Source organism: Dipteris shenzhenensis, chromosome 7, assembly GCF_047967505.1.
Source record: "Dipteris shenzhenensis isolate YYH24624 ecotype China chromosome 7, Dip_SZ_1.0, whole genome shotgun sequence".
Lineage (NCBI taxonomy): Eukaryota > Viridiplantae > Streptophyta > Polypodiopsida > Gleicheniales > Dipteridaceae > Dipteris > Dipteris shenzhenensis.
Window position 1 is genome coordinate 46334856 of NC_141602.1, and position 7104 is coordinate 46341959.

Genomic DNA, 7104 nt, shown 5'->3' on the forward strand with positions numbered 1-7104 from the left:
GCCAGTAGGGAATGACATCCTGGTAGCAGTCAGCAATGATGCAAAATGTCCAGCAAAAGGAAAAGGTACGATTGCTCTCAAGTCAGATGGAGTTGTAAAATAGTTGTCCAATGTTCTTTATGTGCCAGATATCAAGAGGAACTTCTTGTCCATTTCTGCGATCATGGATTGGGACCTCAAAGTTCACTTCGATAAGAATGGCGCACAAATAGTGGATCTTCAAGGGAAGGTCATTAGTAAAGGTACACGACGCAACAACATCTACGAACTCTCAGCTTTCAGTGCTCAAGCAGATGTGAAGAACACCAAGCTGTGGCATGAGAGGTCTGGTCATCTAAACCTTAGTTCTTTGAAGGAGATGCATAAAAGTGGAATGATTGCCCACCTACCAGAAATTTCAGATCTGCCCGATGTATGTGAAGCTTGCATGATGGGCAAGCAGCATCGGCATCCCTTTCCTAAAGAGGCCAGCAGGGCAAAGGCTCCTCTAGAGCTCGTTCACACGGACCTCTGCGGAAAGATGGAGACGGAAGCTTTGGGTGGTTCCTACTACTTCATGACGCTAATTGACGACTACAGTAGAAGGATATGGATATACTTCCTGAAGGCTAAAGACGAGGCTTTCAGTAGGTTGAAGGAATGGCATGTAATGGTCGAGAAAGAATTGGGGAGGAAGGTGAAGAAATTGAGATTAGACAGAGGTGGAGAGTTCACATCGACTGAATTCGAGAGTTACTGCAAAAGTCACGAGATCAAGAGGCAGAAACCCCCGCCACATACATCATAGCAAAATGGAGTAGCAGAGCGCAAGATGCGCATCATCTGTGAAATGAGTCGGAGTATGATGAAAGGGAAAGATTTGCCAAAGACTTTCTGGGCTGAAGCATGTAACACTGCAGTTTACATTCTCAATCATAGCTACACAAAGACTGTGAACGGGATGACTCCACTGCAGGCCTTTTCTAGTAAGAAACCTTCAGGTGCACATTTCAGAGTTTTTGGAAGTGACTGTTTTGTGCATGTCCCTGATGCTACCAGGACCAAATGGGAACCAAAGAGCCGGAAGTGTATTTTCTTGGGCTACAGTGAAGAGGCGAAGGGTTACCGTCTCTATAACCCTGTTACAAAGAAGGTAATTATAAGTCGCGATGTGGTCTTCTCAGAATAGCCGCATCAATTGGAGGAGGATGCTTCCTTCCCAGACAACCAGGACTAGGATATCCATCCAGTACCACCACCAACAGTAGACCGAAATCCCCCAACGGTGCTTAGGAGGATTCAAGATAAAGAACATGAAGAAGAGCAAGCAGAACCACAACGGCAATGGCCATTCCTGAAGTGGGTAAAGTAGCTTTTGGATGGTAGAGAACCTCCAGCCATTGAGGAGGAACCATCCAAACACTGCCGGTCCAAGAGATTAGAGAAGCAAAGAAGGGCACAGGGACACTTGGTCAACTATTGTTTAATGACAGAAGTGATCCGTGCTGATGAACCCACGTGTCTTGAAGAGGCACAAGGTGATGCTAGGTGGATGGAGGCTATGCAGTCGGAGTATGGCTCCATAATGAAGAACAACACTTAGGACCTTGTGGATCGACCACCAAAACGCAAGGTAATCGGCACCAAGTGGGTGTACAAGACCAAGTACAAGTCTGACGGCACGTTGGATAAGTACAAGGCTCACAAGGCTCGGCTCGTGGCAAAAGGATTCGCATAGGTACATGGTTTCGATTATCAAAATACTTTTGCTCCCACAGCTGGACTAACCATAATTCGCAGAGTTTTGCATTTAGCTGCCCAGGGAAGTTGGCCCGTGTTTTAGATGGATGTGAAATCTGCCTTTCTGAATGGAGATCTCAAGGAGGAGGTATACGTGGAACAACCACTAGGTTTTGTGATCCCCAGTTCAGAAGGTAAAGTCTGCAAACTGAAGAAGGCACTTTACGGGCTGAAACAAGCCGCACGAGCGTGGTACCAGCGAATTGATGTCTAGTTTATGCAAAACGGGTTCAGGAGGAGCCCAATTGGTGCAAATTTGTATATCTTCAGAGAAGGAGGCAGATGTATGATCGTGGTCCTTTATGTGGATGACCTTGTCATAACAGGGAACCATGAAGAGAAGATCTGGTAAACGAAGCATTTGCTAGGAAGAGAGTTTGAAATGACAGCAGACCTCGGACTAATGCATTTCTGTTTGGGGATTGAAGTTTGGCAGGAGCCGAAACAGATCTTCATTTCACAGCTGAAGTATGCTGGAGAGATACTGAAGGCATTTGGCATGGCTGAGTGCAAGACAGTTGGTACCCCTATGGAGGTTGATGTGAAGCTCTCAAATGAGGATTCATCACCATTGGTGGACGAAGCAAAGTATAGAAGGCTTGTGGGCAGTTTGATTTACCTGTGCAACACATGGCCGGACATCAGCTTTGCGAATGGTGTACTAAGCAGGTTTTCCAATAAGCCCCGGGAGAACCATTGGAGGGCAGGGATGCGGGTGCTGAAATACATCAAAGGCACACTTGATTATGGCATCACCTATACCAAGGGCAACATCTTGACCGGATTCTGTGACTCGAATTGGGCAGGAGATGTGGACAGTAGGAGATCAGTGACAGGTTACTGTTTCTCACTCGGATCTGGAGCTGTGTCATGGGTTAGCAAGAAGCAACCCACAGTTGCTCTTTCTTCTACCGAGGCTGAGTACAAATCTGCATGCTTTGCTTCTTGCAAGGCAGTGTGGTTAAGGAGGATTTTGGGAGACATGGGTGCAGTGCAAAACAAGCCCACGTAGTTATCATGTGACAATTAGAGTTGCATGGCAATTGCAAAGAACCCTGTGTTCCACGCTCGCACAAAAGAACAATATCATTGAAAGGAAGAGAGAGCTTCTATTAACTTGCAATCAACAACTGAAGATCAAAGTTTGGCTTTTGGCCTTTTATACAAGTCACCTTTTGAAGGGAGGGAAAACCATATTCTCTCTTCCATTTCTACCTCTTGGTGCTCTATTCTTGTATTTTTACATCCCTCTTGGGTTGGTATGGATCCAAGACAGCTCCAGCAAAATCCTGGACTATAGAATTACATTGGAAGGTGCAAAATGTGGTAGTGTCAACCCATGCACTTAACATATCCCCCTTCTTGTAGTTTACCCATCCATGGAACAAGACTTGGCAATGGAGGCAGTAGTGATATGGATTGAATGATGGGGTGGTGGTTGAGCAATATTTGAGAGATGGGACAAAAAGGATGATGCGGCACCAAAAAATGTGTGTGAAAATATCTTTGAATGCTCTTATGTGGTAGGCATGGAGGTTGCACATGCAAAGATAGAGCCATATGATTTGATTCATTTATTGGGGTCAAAAAACAACTCCTATCAAATTTTGAGCTATGGTTCTTTCACCTATTGTCGGTAGGCCAGAATGTTGCAGAAATTGTTGGTATGGTTCTTCCACCTATTGTCGGTAGGCCAAAATGTTGCAGATAAAAATTATGAGTAGCCCAAAAAAAAGGATAAATGTGACCACAACTAGATCAGGGATGACTTCAAATGGTTCAATGAAGTGTTGCATATGGTAGATGAGGGCTGGTGTCGAGGCTACTATGGGGAATTTAAACGAGGCAAGTTGTATAATACATCAGGATCATTCTCTTTCAACTACGTGAAAAAAATCCACTTCCACAGGTGAGGCAAAGGCATATATATAGAGGGTGGTTCTGTGGGTTGCACTTGGCAGAGCAATAGATTTGCCAAAATTGGGACTGGTTCAAAAAGGGGCTTTTGCACGCTAGTTGCAACCTTGCATCGGTATCCAAAATGGAAGCCAGGAGACATTTGGAACTCCGTATAGCTGCCTCTGTTCTCGCATGGATTGGCTTGGCACCACGAATGGATTGGCTAGACTTCCGTAATCAACATCCTTGAGGTCAAAACTTTGCAGTTTCCCCTTCCAAAGACTTAACTTGGTAATATCTTTGAATGACCACACATGGCTGATGATTTGGTACCATTGGGGATTTGAGAGAAGGACTTCTGTTGAATGATCATACCCACCAATTGGAAAATTGTCCAATTCATTGGTGGGATGCTCTGAAGGGAATTGTATGTCCTCAAAATGGGCTAGCCTCAATATTCTTTGGACCTGATCGAGAGCATAGTTAGTGGGTCAATCATCTAAGGCTTCTCCAATTGGGATGTCAACTAACCCTACTTGTGTGTGAGTGGAGGTGGTGTGTTGTGATATGTTTGGGAGTGGAGAGGAGGATGGGTCAATTGGGGTAGGAGTAACTAATGGAGTGGACTGTGAAGTAGAAGGCTGTGTAGAGGTTAAGGAGTGAGGTTGTTCGGTAGATTGGAAAATTGCAAGGATGGTGACATAGCATCTATCAAGTCTAGCCTCCCTTCTATAGTCACCTACTTGACCATTGCACCAAGAATAATCTCCATCAATATTAGTGTCAACCAATTGTAGTAAATATTTGAGCTCCTCCCAGGAAGCTAATTCAGCCCCTCTTTAAGCCATCTATCCCTTTTTCTTTCTACCATATTAAAGTCACCAAGGGCAATAACTTTGCCTTCTACAACATCAAGAGATTCCCACATTAACTTTCTATCTATAGCATAGTTGGGGGCATATATTGATATGATTGAGAAATCCTTACCCTTCATTGAACATTTTAGCAGATATCCATATGTTCTGAGTGTTACGTCAGCCATAATCCCGGCTTTGTCTAGTGTGGTTACAGTGAAGCGGGAAACCAAAGGGCTCGACAATGCTTGCATCAATAGGGAGTGCAATATTAAGGCCTAAAGGGCAATAAGGTTCTAAGGTCCATTATGGACAAGTGTCACTCAATTGGGCTCCAAGTGGCAAGCAATGGGTTCAAGGGAGATTCTAGAGGGAGGCTCCACAAAAAGAGAAGGAACTGAGGGTAAGAGTTCACATAGGTAGGCCACAGGGAGGACTCTAGAATCGTGGCTAGGTGGAGAATCCAAGAGAGCCCTTTAAGGTCATGTTACAGTGGTATCAGAGCGAAGGGGAGTTTTGGGAAGGTGAAAGCGAAGGGGACGAGAGTAACGGCATCAAGAAATACAAGGCTACGAGCGTCAAGAAAAGACCTTCATGCTTGGAGCCGTGCACGCATTGTTTATATCTATAGTGTACACTGTAGATTCATAGAATGGCACAGTTCAATGGCAGTAGCAATTCAATGGCGCAACAGTGCTACAGTAGCCTAGGGCGATGATCTTTGGAGAACTGTGCATACTGCCGCTTGCACATTGTCATGTAGTACTAGTAGGCCACTAGTACTAGCCTACTGTCAAACACAATTGTGCTGTGGGACTCAGGAGTGTTGCAAGCCTATGAAGGCTATGGGTCTAAAGCTTTTCAATTTCCAAGGCTACGTGCAACCATTGTCATCACTACGGGACCGAGACCAGAGAGGGTGTCAGTACTGCAGCCTTTGATGACTAAGGCTCTTAGAGGTCTAAACTCCAGGGGCAGCTTACGGATTTTGATAGACAATTGAAAGCAAATCGGTGCCTTTGTTTGTTCATCGACCTGCATGCTGGAGATTCATTGAACACCACATCATCTAAGGTCTTTTGACCTTTAGAAAAAAACCCACGTCATCCCTCTTTTTTTACCCCTCTTCATAGTTTAAGACCTCCCCTCTTTTTCCAAAGGATCTAAGGACCTTTTTACCCCTTTCTCTCTTTCAAGATCCTAAGGTTCTCCAACCTTTAGCCTCACCAATTTCAAGTCAAAGACCGAGGAGTTTGAGATCCAAAAAAGGGAAAGAGAGGAATTGAAAGGCAAGTCCATGAATCAAAGAAAGCGAGACGACTTTGAAGACAAATCCAACACCTCGAACAAATACCAGGGAAGTGGGCATCACATTTTTCTCTTTGACATAAAGCGCTTTGCTTTATAATTTCTAGAAAATATACATCTTTAAAATGACAACTCCAGAAAGGGATGGTATGATTAGGGAGGCAGAGGAAAGGGCTAGAAAGGGAAAAGCAATAGTTGGAGAGGAAACACATGAGGAGGTATAAATTGAAACTCAAGAGGATAATGTGGAAATGGAGGATATTGATTACGGGGATTATGGAATTCCATATACATAATTCACTAAACTTGAGACTCGAATGCAAAATATAGAAACACAGCTAGGAGTTATCAATGAAACACTAAAAACCCCAGCTGAAGCTATAACTAAGATAGTTGATTCTCAATCAGTATCTATTAGTGAAAAATCATTGATTCCTCCTAATCAAGTTGAGAGGTCTGCCTCTCGACTTAGAGAAACCTCGAACATCCTTAAGGACTTAAAACTGCCAATTTTCAATGGGGAAGAAAAGGAGCGTAATAAAGATGCGATTAATACGTTCTTGCAAAAATACACCTCCTAAAAATCAAGTCGTGGAAGCAAGTCTTTCCCTTGGAAATAAAGCCTATAAATGGTGGATGAGCCTCAGGGAGAGTGATAGAATTCCTAGGTATTGGACTGAGTTTGAACAAGCCTTCCTAAAAGAGCTTTTATTGGAAAATGAATTAGAAAGAGCATGGGAGGCTTAGGACAATAGCACTATGGGTAAAAACACTCTAGTCGAGTACATAGCAAACTATAGGGAGGCAGTCCTTAAGCTGAAGGGAATTGATGAATTCCAAAAGATAAGGGGTTTTGTGAGAGGTTTCAAAGACCCTTATAAGGTTGAGGTGAAAAGAAATTCTCCTAAAACCTTCGAGGAAGCTATTAAGTATGTCCAAATATACGATGATACGACGGGGAAATTCAAAGTTGGAACTTCATAGCAAAAAAGTTTTGTTCCAAAGCTCAATAAATTTCCCAATTTGAAAAGGAAGAGGCACTCTAAGAAGGAAGTTCCTTAGGCACCACCTAAGAAACCTCAAACACAAAATTATCCTCTCTTGAAGAAAGAGGATTATGAAAGGGCCAGGCAAGAAAATGTTTGCTTCAAATGTTTGGGCAAAGACCATGCTGCTTGGAACTTCCGTAAAAGTAAACCAGTGGGAGGTAAAGCCCCAAATAGACCTCCACAAAGACAAGTACATGCGGTGCAAGTGTTGCCGC